The 16,293-nt window shown below is 33.7% G+C and overlaps 1 long non-coding RNA gene across 1 annotated transcript; it reads right to left on the bottom strand.

Moving 5' to 3' along the window:
* Nucleotides 1-1,321: 1,321 nt before the first annotated feature.
* Nucleotides 1,322-6,745, bottom strand: LOC145599430 (uncharacterized). Its single transcript, XR_014103751.1, has 3 exons — nucleotides 6,610-6,745; nucleotides 3,329-3,433; nucleotides 1,322-2,215 (listed from the first exon to the last, which is right to left on the bottom strand). It is a non-coding gene; the product is annotated as an uncharacterized LOC145599430 (long non-coding RNA).
* Nucleotides 6,746-16,293: the final 9,548 nt, after the last annotated feature.

The following is a 16,293-nucleotide window of genomic DNA, read 5'->3' as shown; positions in this document are numbered from 1 at the left end:
TTTGGGGGTATATTCGAGTGTATAATAGAAATTGTCGTTCTTAATTAAGATCGGAATTAATTTTTGACTTTATTCCATAGTCTAAAATTGAAGAATGGTGAATTATCTTTTTCTTGTCAAAAAAATAATTCACCATTCTATAATATTAACACATTACAGTAATTTTGAATAATATTAAATTTGTTATAGGATTTTCGTCAAAAAAAATTTTGTTATAGGGTAATGTTATATGCAATCCTCATTATATAAGGATTCATTCCGTAACTGACTTAACCGTTTGATTTATTATAATTTGTTTACCTTATTTGTATTTTTCTGATCTGTTAGATTTGATTTGATCTGTTACGTTTTGACCAAACTTTAACTCTATTTTCTTCAAAATAAAAAGTTATTAAGTAAGATGTCATTACACTTGCACTTCTAATTAATCATTTCTGAGAAAAGTAACTATTAACTCGAATAAGTTGAACTAGAGCCAATTTGACTTAATATTTTCATATTTGGATTTTTAACCATACCGTTTTACTGTTTTATTACTCCATATAAATCTAATTTATGGTCATATGTATCTTATAAAAACATTATATATAGAGGAGAAGGATTCGAATTGTTGGTAATGATATTTAGTTTTGTTATCAAAACTTCAAAATGTGTCTCCTTCATCATTGCATATTCAAATTGCTCATTTTGGGGTGATAATTGTCTTTCTACTTCCTAAATGTGTCATTTTTAGGAGATAAATCTTATCCTTATTAACAAGGCTTGGTCTTATTGTAAAGCATTTCTCTTCTACTTTATCTTACAAGCCCCCAATTCAACATGATCATAGCAAACATATTAATTTTGATTATCATTTTGTTCATGGTCGTGTAGCCCATGAGGAGTTGAAGATCTTATTGTTAGTTATGTCCCCACTTGGCTTCAAGTAGCCAAAATTAAACTAACCCACTAATTTCTTTTTAGTTAAATTTTACTCAATAAAACCATATTTTCTCACCACATAATAAATTATCACATTTTCTCTAACAATTGTGACCATAAGAACCAAGAACATTAGTTGGAAAAGGAGGGAGAACAAATTTTACATATTTGGCCTACATGCCCTAGAGCAAGGGTAAATCCTTGTTACACCATGGATCCTTAACGATACTTGGGAGTGGAGAGATTCATTAAAAAAGCAACCTCTACTATAGAACCTTTGGTACCATAAGCACCTAAAACAATTTTTATTTTTTATTTATTTTTTATTTATTTTTAGTGTTAGTTAATATATTGTTCGTTTAAAAGAGTTGTAAATTACAATAAAACTTTATAAAAATCCATCTTCCATATAGCACAGACAAAGCAATGTTCAAATTACAGTGCACACCCTCAATAATTAGGCTCCATTATAGAAATGAACTCATGATGGAACATATACATCTATCACTTTAACTTTTTTTTTTTTTTGAATAGATCTATCGCTTTAACTTAAATTAAAACAAATACCAAAATTTTAAAATTGGATTTAAACGGAGAAAGAAGAGGGGAATACCCAGTCAATCAGCCTGATCAACAGACATTGCAAATCAAGTGGCAATTCAGTAATTTTTTGCACAAACAAAAAAAAAGATTCTAGGATTCCAGATCTACTCAATATCACAATTGCAAGTTCGCAACAACCGCCACCGCTCGAAACCACAATCTGTCTTCCCGTCAATCAACCATAGAGGCTTTCCTCTTCTTGTTCATCCCTTGTCAACCGCAATGACCCAACACCAATAAAACGACACCCTAGTAGCAAAGGGTGTAAATTTATTAGGGCCATACTAAACCTTTAGGGAAAGCATCTTCTTCGTGACGACATCTTCATCTCAACGACAATGGTATTGCTCATGGGGAGGAAGGAGGAGAACAGTTTACACAACCATTGATGTACTGATGTGAGAAGAGAAGAAGATTTCAATTACTTATTTGTCCCCATTTTTATTGCTGAAATTACCAATATACCTCCTGATTTACAAAGTTGGTAAATCAGCCTCATAGACTTGTATTTCCTCGAAAGAAGAAGCCTCCAGGGCATGAAGTTGTAAACCACCAGCATCTCTGCAAAATTTGCATGCCTTCTCCACTGATAAGAATAGATAGGACACATTGGATCATATCAGATGCCTCCACCAAGGCATCCATCACCTTGAAGATCCTCTAGCACTCGATGCTTTTACCGGGGCCATCTCTGCAAAATTACGAAGCCTTGTATCAATAACCTTTCTTTCTTTCACTGAAGAAATAAGTGGACATAAGAAGAGAAAAGCTAACCACATAGAGTGTCCATACCATTAAAAGGCTAAAGTAGCTGAACTCAACAAACTTGCCATCAGTTTATTACAAGAGAATTAGCAGACTACTAATTTACAAACAAAAATAATGTCCTGAATACACAAATCTGAGGAAAAAAAAAAAAGGTGGGCACTTCAGTCTTTCATGATGGTCAAGTGAACAAGGAATCAAGGTATCTCTTCCATAGAAGATTCAAGGAATGGGAACTGTGTGCTGTTAAGAAAATCCACCCTGAAACTCGAATCTAAAGCACAAAGTCTCAGGAAATTCCTCAATACTTCTGTAAAAGGTCTAGATGTTTGGAGGAAACAGTACAAATAGAGCTAGCTGAGTATGACCAAGAGAGATTAACAGTTTGGGAAATGTGAGATCAATATTGGCAAAAAATGTAGCCAAGAAACGAGATATATGACACCTTCCAGAAACTTTATTGACAAGCAACTACAGAAATACTTCCTCCGTTTTTTTATACTTGCAACAGTTTGACTTTTACACTATTCATGTACTCCACTTTGACTAGCTTTAACGATTTATAGCTAAGAAAAAATATAGTCATGTGTGATCTTGTTAGATTCGTCTCGTTTTATACTATTTTAATGTTTAACATTTATAATTTTTACATATTGCTAATTAAAGATATAAACGATTGAAATAATGCATCGACAAACGTGAAAAGTGAAGTGTTGCAAGTAAAAAAAAACAGAGGAAGTATAATATTCCACATCAATTTCATTCAACTCTAGGAGAGAAAAAACAAGCAAACAAACAAGAGCACAATCAATCATCTTTAAAAAAAAAAAAAAAAAAAAAAAAGCCAAGAGCACAATCAATCATCTTCAAATTCTTACAGTATGCAAAGAAAGCGACAATTATAATCGGTGTATCTTCATGAACAATAATGTACATCGAGCTAGAATAACATCACAGGACAAGGATGTACAAGTTAAGCCAATTCCATTTTCTACTTAATTTTTCCCACTTAAGTTCGCAAGGGCTTAGAAAAACTCACATTGGGTTCAGAGATAGTCAGGCTCGAATTGATGACTTCATTCCACCGCATCATGGGAAAATAACACTGCCTGATATAGTGATATGTCATACATGGAAAGATTCCCTATAACATGAAAGAGGAATATACGTTAAATTTTTCGCAATATAATAAGAAAAATACCCCATTTCTGCTACTACCAGGTCTGATTAAAAATCTATTAAAAAAAGGCAAATTGACTCATGTCACCAACAATATACAGATTCAAGTAACCACAACTCTCGTTTCAGTCAGCCTTGGCTCTCTCAAATAAACTTAGTGACAAAAGCAAATGTGTACCTCCTGGCCACATGGAAGGTTACTCCATTAAAACTGATTGGTTCAACAATATGTCAAGTAACTAAATAACAATACGAGGAGTTCACCAAGATTGAACATAACACGGGAGTAGGGACTATAATCAAGTGAAAGAAAACAATTATGCCAAAGAAAACCCACCTAAGGAAAAGGATTTTTAGGTATTACAAGACAATCAGATGGATAATTTTGGTCAGCACACGATAGCAAGGGACAAGCTTGATTGGGGTGCTTACGTGCACGGCCAGGCACAAGCAGGGTCGATGATGAGAAAATCTAGTTTGAGGGTCTTTAATGAGTTTGGGATGCTTTGAAACAAGTGGCAACAGTTGCAACACGATATATATATTGGTCTGATACAACACACATATTAAAGCAAGACAACAATGGGTAAGAAACTTTGATTCTCATAATCACCACTCCCTAAACAGCTTTCTAGTGAACGATAACATAATAATTCTATCTCAAGCCTATTAAAGTTAATGGAAAATCATAATGAGCATTATATTAGAAATACAAGAGTAAGAAAGGAAGGTAAATTCAAGCACTGAGACTCCCGAAAGGATGACATAGAGATTCCAATGGTCACATGACTCACATTTCACATCCACTCTCGTATTCAGCTAGGAAATGACTCTAACAAAGTTACAAAACTGGCGATAAAAGGTATTCGTATAATCGTATATGGAAAGAGAAAAGATTTCTATAGCAACAAACTGCTACTATTGATGTGCATAGGTAGTCTCACCATCTAGTGAGTCTTTTTTTTTTTTTTTTGAAGACACCGTCTAGTGAGTCTTATTACCACTTAAACAGATCCATTCATATGTTCAGTTACTACAAAGAAAAAATTCCATTAGCGCTATCCGTTAGGCAATAGCAAAAGTGCTTAGTGCTAAGCAACAGTCTACACCCAACTATCCAGAAACTTCCAGGTTTTATATGAACACTCAGATCCACATCAAAGAGATTAGTTAATACAAATGTTTGGACTTAATGGCATATAGACACTTACTTCATCTTCATATAGCAGTAACTAGTAACCTATAACTTCCTGCCAGGAAAAATGCCTAAAAAGCATAACAGCAAAGCATATATCTTACTATCTCACCCACTTCCTTTCGAACAAGTTTAAGTCTTACATGAGGTAATAAAAGTATTCACATGGATAAGAGCCTTTGGTTCCATTTTTGTTTTCAACTCTGATCATTAGACTGTGGCAGCTATAGAACCTCACATGAGGCATTAGTCACGGAGGTAGTCCAACAATGGATGTATAGATTAGACTTTTGACAATAACCAGTATGTTGTCATATAAGATTGTTGATGGTAACTAGAATGGAGATTTATTGGCAGGGAAAAAAAAAATCAAGAGAAAGATAACCATTCCGTTACTTTCATCTGAAGAGTGAAGTCCAACTACTTTAACTCATACTTCTAATAAATTCACTCCTAACAATAACTATAATCTATGAATGTAAGATTGTGACACTTTTACTCTGTTCCCCGCATAATTGTCATATCCCAAATTATCCATTGAGTGCAGACTACCCCTTACTCAACTCCTTTCCCTTCTTTTTAAGATCATGTAACAAAGCGAAAGAACTCTTGCACAAACTCATATTCAAAATAACATTTCAAGTCCTTCCATCTCACAAACCTGAACATATACTTATCCAGACCTTAAAATTTTTTAACATCTTCCATTCTTAGCTATTCTAGTGAAGAGAGAAACCACCTGATTCTGGAAAACATCTCAAAAGACGAAGAATGAGAAGCTGAGCTCAATTATTCATCACATGATTCCCTTTTTCATCACCCTTTTGTGCATTTTACAAAGCCAAAAAGAAAAACTTATACAATCCATCTTTCTATAGCATGATAACATCCACAATAATGAATCAAACTCATCCTCATATCCTGGCAAACTAAATCAATCTAAAAAAAAAAAACTAACATAGCTACATAAAGAACATTACACAAGTCCCTCAACTACCTAACCCGAACTGTTCTTCTTTCAGATGAATGTCCCTATAAAATTGCTTCCACTTCATTATCTAAATCTTCCCTTTACTACAACGTCATCAACGAGACAAGAAGTAGCCACCAACTAAACTACAACTACTGAACTACAACGTATATGAATTTTTGCTCAATTATGCTAACAAATCCAAACACTTGTTTAATACTACACAAAGGGAGAAAGACAAATACGACAACTCAAAAGCCGCGTGCTTACCTTCTAGTCACAAAATATAGCATCATTTTCTACCTCTCACTAATCCATAAAGTAGTAGGCTAATAGCTTAGTTCTCATTCTTCTCAATGATGAGTTAAATGAATAAGAAACTCTTTTAATAAAACTCCTAAGTCCTAAATTAAATCACCATCATACACAAACTCGATCCAAACTACCCTATCCCATTCCTTTAACAATGTGTTCCCTTAATACAGAATATCACATCCCACATCAAATTCCAATTCTTTATCTTGCCTAAATCCCTTAATACGACTTTATTGGAGCAAAAAACAACATTATATTCTTCCAAATAACACAATTCAAATGTAGTTTTAATCAACGACCAACGCGAAACTAGGATCACCTTTCACTATTCTATTTCCCCAATTCAATTACCTGTACAATAATTCTCATCCCAAAGCTTAGAAATTAACATTAAATTCCACTAATAATTCTTAAATCCATCAAATTTGAGTTCCTTCTCTCAACACCTATTAATCCCAATCAATCTCATCCAAGTTCACAAACTATAGATTTCGTAAGTTGCCCTAACAAAAATTTCAAACATACCGAAAAAATTAGAAGTACAACCACGAATTTTAATCAATTACATTACGAAACCCTAAAAAACACTACTTCTATTACATAAATTAGGGTTTAGCAATACATAAAATTAGAATATAAAGTTAAAGCGCAAAAAACTTACAGAGAATTTGTAAGAACAAACGGCGTTGAAGAGATTATCGCGGGAAAAATTTGTTGCCGCCATTGATATTTGACAGTGTAGCGTTCACCGTTCAGTGTTCTTCGCGCTCTCTCGAATATGGGCCGGTCATTTTCAGCATCGGGCCTAAAGATCTGGTCCAGCCCATATGGCTAATTTCGTTGGGTAGATGGACAAAAATCAGAGGATTGCAAAATGGTTGTCCTTGGTAATTGGGGCATGTTTTCATACGATTATTTTCAATTAAGTTCAATTGTAATATCCTTTCAAAAAAAAAAAGTTCAATTGTAATAAGTTCAGTTCATTTCAGTTCAAAACTTAGTTTCCTTCTCCTACAAAAAATTCATTTCAATTCAGTTCAATTCTAATAAGTTCAGTTCAATTAAGCTCAGTTCAGTCAATGAGAATAAACCCTTAATCCTTTTTTTAATTTGTCATTTAAGTTCATACTTTAAAACATTCTAAGTTTCTGACATTTCTAACATTATATGAATCTATAGATTTATAAGCATCTTTACATTTAAGTAAGGAATAATATGAGTAAATGAGACATTTTTTCATAATTTGCGCACAACACTCTATAATTGGCTACAATGTAGTCTGTAATTCTGTATGATATATTTATGAGTTCTTTTTTCCTTTAAAAATGCAAAAAAATTGTAATATTTGAATTACAATACGAAGCAATATGTAAGAGTGGGGTTAAGATTTCAATGTTTAACCTATTATCCTCAAACTTCTAATGGAAGTGTTTGGTTGGGAACATAATTGAAATAGAGGTTTAAATCCAAAGGATTTTTGTAAAAGATGATTGAGAAACTTTTTGAAAGAGAACCTTGTGAACTTAGTGATGAAATGACTCTTTTCAACTTTACTACCAAGAATTCTAAAATAATTTCCAACCTATATATTTATGTCAATATTTTTATTGGTTATTTTAACCTTCAAACACAAAAAAAAACAACAATATGTTATTTACAAAACATTTTTTTTACATAAATAGTTAATCCAAGTTAATCAAATCAGCTAATTCAACATAGCTAACAACTAACGGCTAATCAAAGCTTATTTTAAAACATATGTGTTGCTATTGGTTTAGTTAATATTAGAATTTTGGAATTGAATTTACCAAGTGGAAATAAATTAAAGCAATACACAAAAAGTTAATAATGTATTTTATGCAATTAAAATTACAAGTGGGTAAAAAAGAGTAGAAGTGGCAAAAGTCTATAATTTTATAGAATTCTCATGGTCCCCCAAATCATGACACCTCCTTAAAAAAACTTACATTGTCACATCAAATAATGTCCTAGCTAGCTAATGGCTATAGACCCACATGAAGCACACAAACTTCCTTCGCAAAAACAACTTCTTTCTCTTAGGCGTGGGGAATGAAGTGAAATGTTTTGATGGGAAGCTTTTATAGATTCTTCACACGAGTGGAAGAAATTGCAAAGACTAATAGAGTGACTCCTAGGGTTACTAGCATTTGACTGCTTTTTTTCCCTCTTTAGAACATCTCTTTGAGTTCTTTAGGCTTTTCTTAATGAGTTGTGAATTGATTATATTACCAAATGCTCCATTAAAAGTTAGAAAGGCAATAATTGATCTAGTTACTAGCAGACAGAGAAATTCTAAAGACGAAGCAAAGGCTAGCACCTAGGGATAACTTTATTGTGATTGAATTTTTTTTTTTGGGTGTTTAGAGAGCCTCAAGGACGAGTGATGAGAATCGATCTCAAGATCTCCTGGAATCGGTAGGGAAGCTTTAACCACTTGAGATATCGTTCACTATCATTAATTGTGATTGATAGTTAAGAAAATAACTCGATATAACTTACATGTCTTATGCTTAAGCTTGTTTTATAATGTTTTTGTTCTTCCTTCTTCAAAAACTACCTCAATTAAGACCGAAATCTTATATGTGTGTCACAAGAACTATGAAAACTACAACACAAGAATATCGGCCTTGAATTTAGCATGATAGTGGAGTTTTGTAAAATAACTGAAAAAGTTAAATTAAAAAGATATTGTTTGTTGCCAATATGATTCGTCACTTATTTACTCAACGTAGGTACTTTAAATTTGGTTTTCAAATTTTGTTCTTGAAAGGCACTACTATCCGAATTATCTATGTAACCTTTATTTGCATTCATATCATAGATTATAGATACATGCATCTTATCTTAGATTAAAGTGACGCATATATGTAGAAAACATATTCAATTTCTTACATTATAAACCACGAGTAAAAGGACTCTAAAATGACCGTACATGATAACAAATAGAAGAAGGTAGAACATAATCGTAATAGCTCCTCCACATTCTCTACACTCGTATAAGAATCAAACTGTTAACCAAGGTAGATTAAGCATGGGCGACTAACGGTTCTACTTGACGATTCTAAATTCCAAAATTCTACATCCATTGAACATTAATTAACATAAGAAAACAAGTCGTTTTAGCAGTAAAGCAAGACTTAATGCTGGTAAATCATAACAACAGACACAAATAGGGTGACGCACTACATTTTAGATGTTGACTTTTATATGCTTCAGTCAACAAAAAGCCCATCATAAGCATGTTAACAAGCCCAAAAAGTTTGGGAGTGGAATTAGTTGGAAGGCCCACTAACCTAAATTCTCTTAGAAAAATATTAGCATGAAGGTAGTAAAAAGGACATGCCAGATTCACTACAATGATACGAACAAGTATTTTATTGTTTTTATAAGTTTTATTAAATTTCAACTGAGAATATTTGTATAGTTTAGTATTGGAAACTTTGACTATAAATTTTAATCAAGATTTTGCTGATGATTTGCACCAAATGGCGGTTTTTATTGTCAACGAATGCACTAAGTGAAAAACACAATGAAGCCACATGAAATTAATTAGTGATCACTAATTAACTTGGATCGTATTTTTTTTGGTGTTTAGAGAGCCACAAGGGCGGGGTGAGAATCGATCTCAAGATCTCTTGAAATCAGGAAGGAAACTCTAACCACTTGAGTTATCCCTCACTCTCAACTTGGATCGTATTTGATTGCAAGTAATAAATTATGTCAATTAATGTTTGTTTACTATAGAACTTTATACATCTTTTTTTTTTATTTATTTAAAGATTTTTATATACAATCAGGTGCACGTTGTATCGAAGAGTGTTGTTTGCTCATTTAATTATCAAATGTGTAAAAACTAAAAAGTACTGGTGGATAATGCACCATGCATATAACATTCTAGATTTCTAGGTGTATTATATAACCCTTTTTTTTTTTTTTTTTTTTTTTTTTTTTTTGCAGTTTTCTCTAAGAGTAGTACTTAGATATATATACTCCATAAGAAAATTACAATGATGAAGTCTTGTTAGCATGAAATATGCATGAAAATTACCCTTGCAATAAAAAAGGAGTACATAAATACTCCACTACCATTATTGCAGGAAGGGCAACTGTTTCAAACTTGTCTAATCTGGAAAGTTAGCAGGGATCAGGTGGTTGAGGCACATGACATTGCTACTAGATGTAGAGTAGATTTATTAAGCTTTTCTGTTTAGTGTTTCTTTAGTTTGTGGTTACCATTATACGATTGGCTACCAATGGATTGATAGTGCTCTAGTTTGTATCTTGTTCACAATAAAGATTGAGAAGAAAACTGATCGAGCAAGAAAAGAAAGATTAAGAATATAGAGTATACTTAATAATTTGCATGGTTTAGAAGTAATAGAGTTGTTAAATCTATTAGAAAAAGGAAACATAAAACTCAAGTTCAATTCCCTAGTCCCTCTCTATACATTTTAGGTCTCATCCACCATCCTTTGAGTCATTGACCACCTCCACTATTCCACCACCCCCTATGCAACTATTCCTGTTACCGCCTTATCTTATGTCTCAATTTAGAATTCTTCAATAGATATAACATTTAATTAGACTATTGTTAAAGTTTCAAGAGTTATTCAAAGCTTGAAATTAATTTTTATTTACGTCATCTATCTATCGTGACTTTAATTAATTGTTACTGATATAAAATTAAGGGTTTAAATCCTCTGTCCCATTTTTCGTGTTCAATTTGTGTTCCACTTAATATCATTGGTTGTAATAATTACAAGGTCCCACTTCTCAAATTTTAAAAAGCAAATAAATATTTTAAGAACCAATCATATTTAGTGGAACACCAATGGGACACAAATTATGGGACAGATTGTATACAAATAGCAATCGTTAAATACTTGCAAAATTATATAATTTTGATTTTCTTTGCAATATTCCCTCTAGCCATTACGGCCTAGGTGTTCGACTTGTAAAAAGTTCCCATCATCAACCTATAAGCTAGGGATTCTTTAATTAATTAATTTTTTGATCAATCAACCCATAAGGATTCTTTGATAATAATTAACTTTGGAAAGAAAATATATGTAATGATGGTCCACTAATAAAAATGATGCATACTAATATACCTTCGTGCACATTAATAAAATATTAATTCCCGCGAAATGATTGGAAGAAGAATCATCAAATAAATAGTGGAAATCTTCATGTACAAATATAGGACATTTTTTCAAAAGAACCAAAAAAATTAAACTAATGCTTTTCCTAATATCTCAATTTTCTTTATATAATTTTATCATGCAAAAAAATGGATATTAAAATGGAGCGCCTTTAAGTAAAAGCTTATGGATTTCGTATTAAGATCTCTAGCTATGTGTTGATTGGATGGTGAGGCCACGTAATAATACATACCAAGTACTCCGTATTAATTATACATGATGATATAGTTCCTCCATTAAGCTAAGGGGTGTTGGTCAAAGGTAAAGCTTGGAATCATTTTAGTTAGTTGAGGTACTTTTTTATTTTCTTATTAGAGATGTTAGTTGAGGGCTTGAGGTACTTAAATTCCGAATTATCAATAAGTAATATTTTTCGGGTTTTACTGTTTTTATACATATATAGTTAGTACTACGTATATTGTATAATCTCAGGGACTCAGGGTTATTAACAAATTCATATTTTTTGTCAATGAGCACTTTTTTTTGTTCATTTTAGCTTTCAATATCTATGAAAAAAATATGAAAATAGTATAGTGCACCCGGGTGCACCATGCGCATGGTGCACCCGGAAAGAACATTAGACATATTTTAAAGAACATGGGTAAAAAAAAAAGAACATGGGTAAAAAAAAAAAGAACATGCTAGTGTTTGAAAAAGAACATACCTGTGTTTAACAAGAACATGACATTTCAAAGAACATAAAGTCTATATAAAAAGAACATGTTATTTTTCATGGTTACTCGGGTGGTTGAACGTGTTTGAAAAAGAACATAATATTTGACAAAAAAAAAGAACATGCTTGCATTTGACAAAGATAGAGGTAATCATTGGGCGGGTCGGGCCAAAGTTAAAAAATCAGATCACTTCTCGTGTCGGGACAAGTTTTGGGCCAAATTTTTTGTGCCCAAACCCACCCAAAATAGTCCGGTCATGCGGGTTTTTCGGGTCGAGTAAAAGAATCAACTAAAATGCATAAAAACGCATTCCCAAACCCGTTTTTCGGGTCCGACCCGATGCGGGGGCGAAAAAATTCTGCCCAAAACCCGTCCAAAATCGGGCCGGTCTAACTTTGATCACTTCTAGCCAAAGAACATAAAGTCTTTACAAAAAGAACATGATAATACATTAAAGAACATGTTCTTTTTCCTGGTTACTCGGTTTTTTTTTTTCCATTAAAGAACATATTGTATATAGTAAAGAACATATATTTCAAACTCAAAGAACATATTAATCAAACTTAAAGAACATATTATGCTCACGTTTTTTTATAAATATCTATAATGTTCTTTTTTTTCCCCATGTTCTTTTAAATATACCTAATGTTCTTTCCGGATGCACCATGCGCATGGTGCACCCGGGTGCACCAACCATACATTAGAAAAAATATTCTTTTTGGCAAAATTTTTTTTAACTACTTACATACATAGGGCAATCTATATGACCACACGAACAATCAACCAAGAGCATTGCTTCTTTACAAATTGTTAAATCCGCTTTAACCTTATACGCAGTATATCACAAAATATTCAAATAAAGACTTCAACATATTTAATTACGTAACGGAAAATTGCAATTTAGGGTCTGTTCATATTTACTGAATTGAGCTAAACTAAACTGAACTGATTGGAGCTGAACTGATTGGAACTGAACTGAGCTGAAATGAATATTTTATGTGAGAGGGAAATTAAGAGCTGAACTGAACTGAACTGAACTGAACTGATTGGAACTGAACTGAATTGAACTGAACTGAACTTAACTTAACTGAACTGAAATTAAGTAAATGTGAACAGGCCCCTATACTATTGACAACTAAATTGAATCAAGTATTCAAGTAATCATGAATATAACTAAAATTAAGAAGGGGACCAATATCATAATAAAGGCGAATTGAAAGAGGTAAGTAACTAGTGAAGAAGATTCGGTCTTCAAATTCTTCAATCTTTGCTTTTATGACTCTCTTATATAAGATGCTTTGCTAATTTAGCTTTTTGCGTCACTCTGACATCTGTGCTATACTTATCTACTCTACAATATTAGAGCATAAATCCATTCTTGTCTTTGAAACCTCATCGTCCTATCGCTTATTTTCACTTTATTAGAGTTTTATTGAGCAAATGGATACATTTATTCACATTGTATTAGTTTTTTGCATGTAGGTTGATTTTTTTATTTTTTTATTTATTTATTTTTTTTTTTTTTTTGCATGTAGGATGATGAATAAGGTACTGAGGGATATATAGTAGGAAAAATATCGACAATTAAAAAAATCGAGAGATGAGTCAATCTTTTTAGGAAAATTAAAAAGAATTACTGACAATCTATTAAAACGAAGACAATATTTTAAAATTGAGGCAAAAAAGCACTTTTTTTAAGGTTCCCTATGTGGAGAAATATTTATAACTCTATAAAGAAGTCGGTCAACATTTTATCAATTTTTATTTTTAATACAAGATGCAAAGTTTCATCAATCATAAGTATGTATGATCTGTGCCTTACTTTGTGATTAAATTAACTATGTATGATTTACTTTGTTATTGAAAGCGTCTTTTTGGAGTTTTGACATGCTAGTTGTGATGTACAAGAGGAATATATACCATAATAATCTCTAATTAGAGGAAATAAAGGTTGTTAGTTTGTTGCTTTTAGTTACTTTAATAATATCTAAAGACGTTTAGGGTTTATATTTTCATATAATGAAACAATAATAAACTTGACAGTCTTCTTAAATTAGAGAATATCTAAGTTACATTATTGTCCAATACACTATGATTATTACAAGTATCTGTTATTATGAAATTAGTCTATTTTTAAATAAAAAAAAAAAGAATCAAATGAAATAGCTAGATAAGTGAAATGATTATATGAAATACGACTTAGACGAGTATAACAAATTGTAATTAAAATAACTCCCTCGAAAGAAAGGGCTCCCTCTCTCAAAAAAAAGCGCTCTCTCTATCCGTGGATAGAACCCTACCGGATTCCGGTGATTTTCTTTATTTTCCGTTCGTTTTTGTCCTCTCGCTGCGATGGCAGAAGAGGAAATTACTAGTCTGTGCAAAAACCTAAGCATCCAAGAAGAGGAGAACACGACTATTGATTTGGGTGATATAAACCCTAATGCAGAGGAGAAAAATCTGTCGCTCATGCTTATTGGAAAACTGTTAACGCGTCGATCCTACAATGTTGATGCGTTCAAAAAGACCATTACCAACGTCTGGGCTCCGGGGAGTGGTGTGGCGATCAGGGTGCTTGGCCCTAACCTATATGCTTTTCAGTTTTTTCACTGGAAGGACATGGAGAAAGTTTTAAATGGTAGACCATGGTGTTTTGATAATATGCTTATGCTTTTGAAGGAGATTGATGGCAATGAACAGCCGGAAGAGGTATCGCTCACAACCTCTCCTTTCTGGGTTCGGATCAAAAACCTACCTTTCAATTGTAGGTCTGATGGTCATGTTAGGAAATTGGTGGAGGGGATGGGTGAAATACTGGAACTGGAGGATGATTTGCTGGGGGTTGGTCGATTTAGACGGGTTAAAATTATGCTTGATGTGACTCGGCCGCTTCGAAGGTTTCAAAAGATTAGAGATCGTAGGGGAAAGGAATTGCAAGTTGATTTCGCGTATGAACGCCTCCCTTTCTTTTGCTTTGCGTGTGGTATAATGGGTCACTCTGAGCGTGAATGTTTGGAGGTTACTGAAGAAGACAAGCAGGAGAAACTTGGGTGGAGTACCACTCTTAAGGCCACGCCAAGGAAAGGGGTATCGAAAGAGAAGGAAGAAATGGAGAATCTGAAATCTGCTAAGCGCCTAGTTTTTGTGACTAAGGACTCTAATGTTTCTAATCAAGATGCAGTTGTGTTGAATTCTATGGATGCTTTGGAAGATCAGATTGTAAAAAAGTCTGGAAATAATCGGGAGGTGACTGCCACTTCCACTGTAATTTCAAATAACACCTCACAGGAGTGTGGAGCAGCAAATAATGTGCCAGTGAATCTAAGTACTCTGACCCCATCTTTTTTACTCCCCTGCAATGAACGTGTTTAATGTGGGGTGTACTTCGATTGATGATACTCGTGTGGGTAAAAAGAAAGGCCGTGTCCCTACTGGTATCAAAACGAGTACCACTTCCCAACTCACCCGCAAAAGACATTTGGAGGAACGGGAGATGAATATGATGAATGATGAACACATAGGGAAACGAAGCAAGCAGAAGGAGACTGTTGAGGTGGAGGGACGGGCAAACATGGAGACTGATTTGGCGGTGGAGGTTGGTGAGGACCAACCCCGCCTCTCTCAATGAATGCTTTAATTTGGAACTGCCGGGGTTTGGGCAACCCCCGGTCAGTTCGACAGCTCCGAAAGTGGAGTATAAAATTTGCTCCCAACATGATTTTTGTGTCGGAGACCATGATTAATAAAATTGAGGTAGAAAAAATAAAAGGGCGTTTAGGCTTTGAAAACGCTTTTGGTGTTGCTAGTAGAGGTAAAGCCGGGGGCTTGTGTCTATATTGGAGGAATGTGGTGACTTTTTCTCTGGTCTCTTTTTCCGATAATCATATATGTGGGGATGTTACCAACTCCGATGGTAGATGGAGATTTGTTGGCATTTACGGGTGGCCGAAAGAAGATGAGAAGCACAAAACTTGGGACTTGATTCGACATCTCGTTACTAACTCTCCTAACCCCATTCTTCTTGGTGGAGATTTTAATGAGATACTTTCATATGGTGAGATTGAAGGTGGAGCTTGTAGGCCTAGGAGGGAGGTTGAGAAGTTTCGGGAAACGGTGGATGTTTGTGAGTTACGTGATTTGGGATATGTTGGTAGCTGGTACACGTGGGAAATGGGGAATTCAACTGAAACTAGAGTTCGGGAACGGCTAGATCGATGCTTGGGGTCTCGTTCTTGGATGAATTTATTTCCCAAGGCTGAGGTCGAACACTTGCTTCGCTACAAATCTGATCATATGGCTCTTCTGCTCAGGTGTAATGTGGGGAATAATAGGAAAAAACAGAAGAAGAGAAGATTCAGGTTCGAAATAGGTTGGTTATTAGATGATACTTGTGAGAGTGCTGTAAAAGAAGCGTGGGACAGTTCGGCTGGGGTGTCAACTTTCGAAAGG

The sequence above is a fragment of the Chenopodium album genome, chromosome 20, assembly GCF_948465745.1.
Source record: "Chenopodium album chromosome 20, dcCheAlbu1.1, whole genome shotgun sequence".
Classification (NCBI taxonomy): Eukaryota; Viridiplantae; Streptophyta; class Magnoliopsida; order Caryophyllales; family Amaranthaceae; genus Chenopodium; species Chenopodium album.
This window is presented reverse-complemented; position numbering and strand designations above follow the sequence as displayed.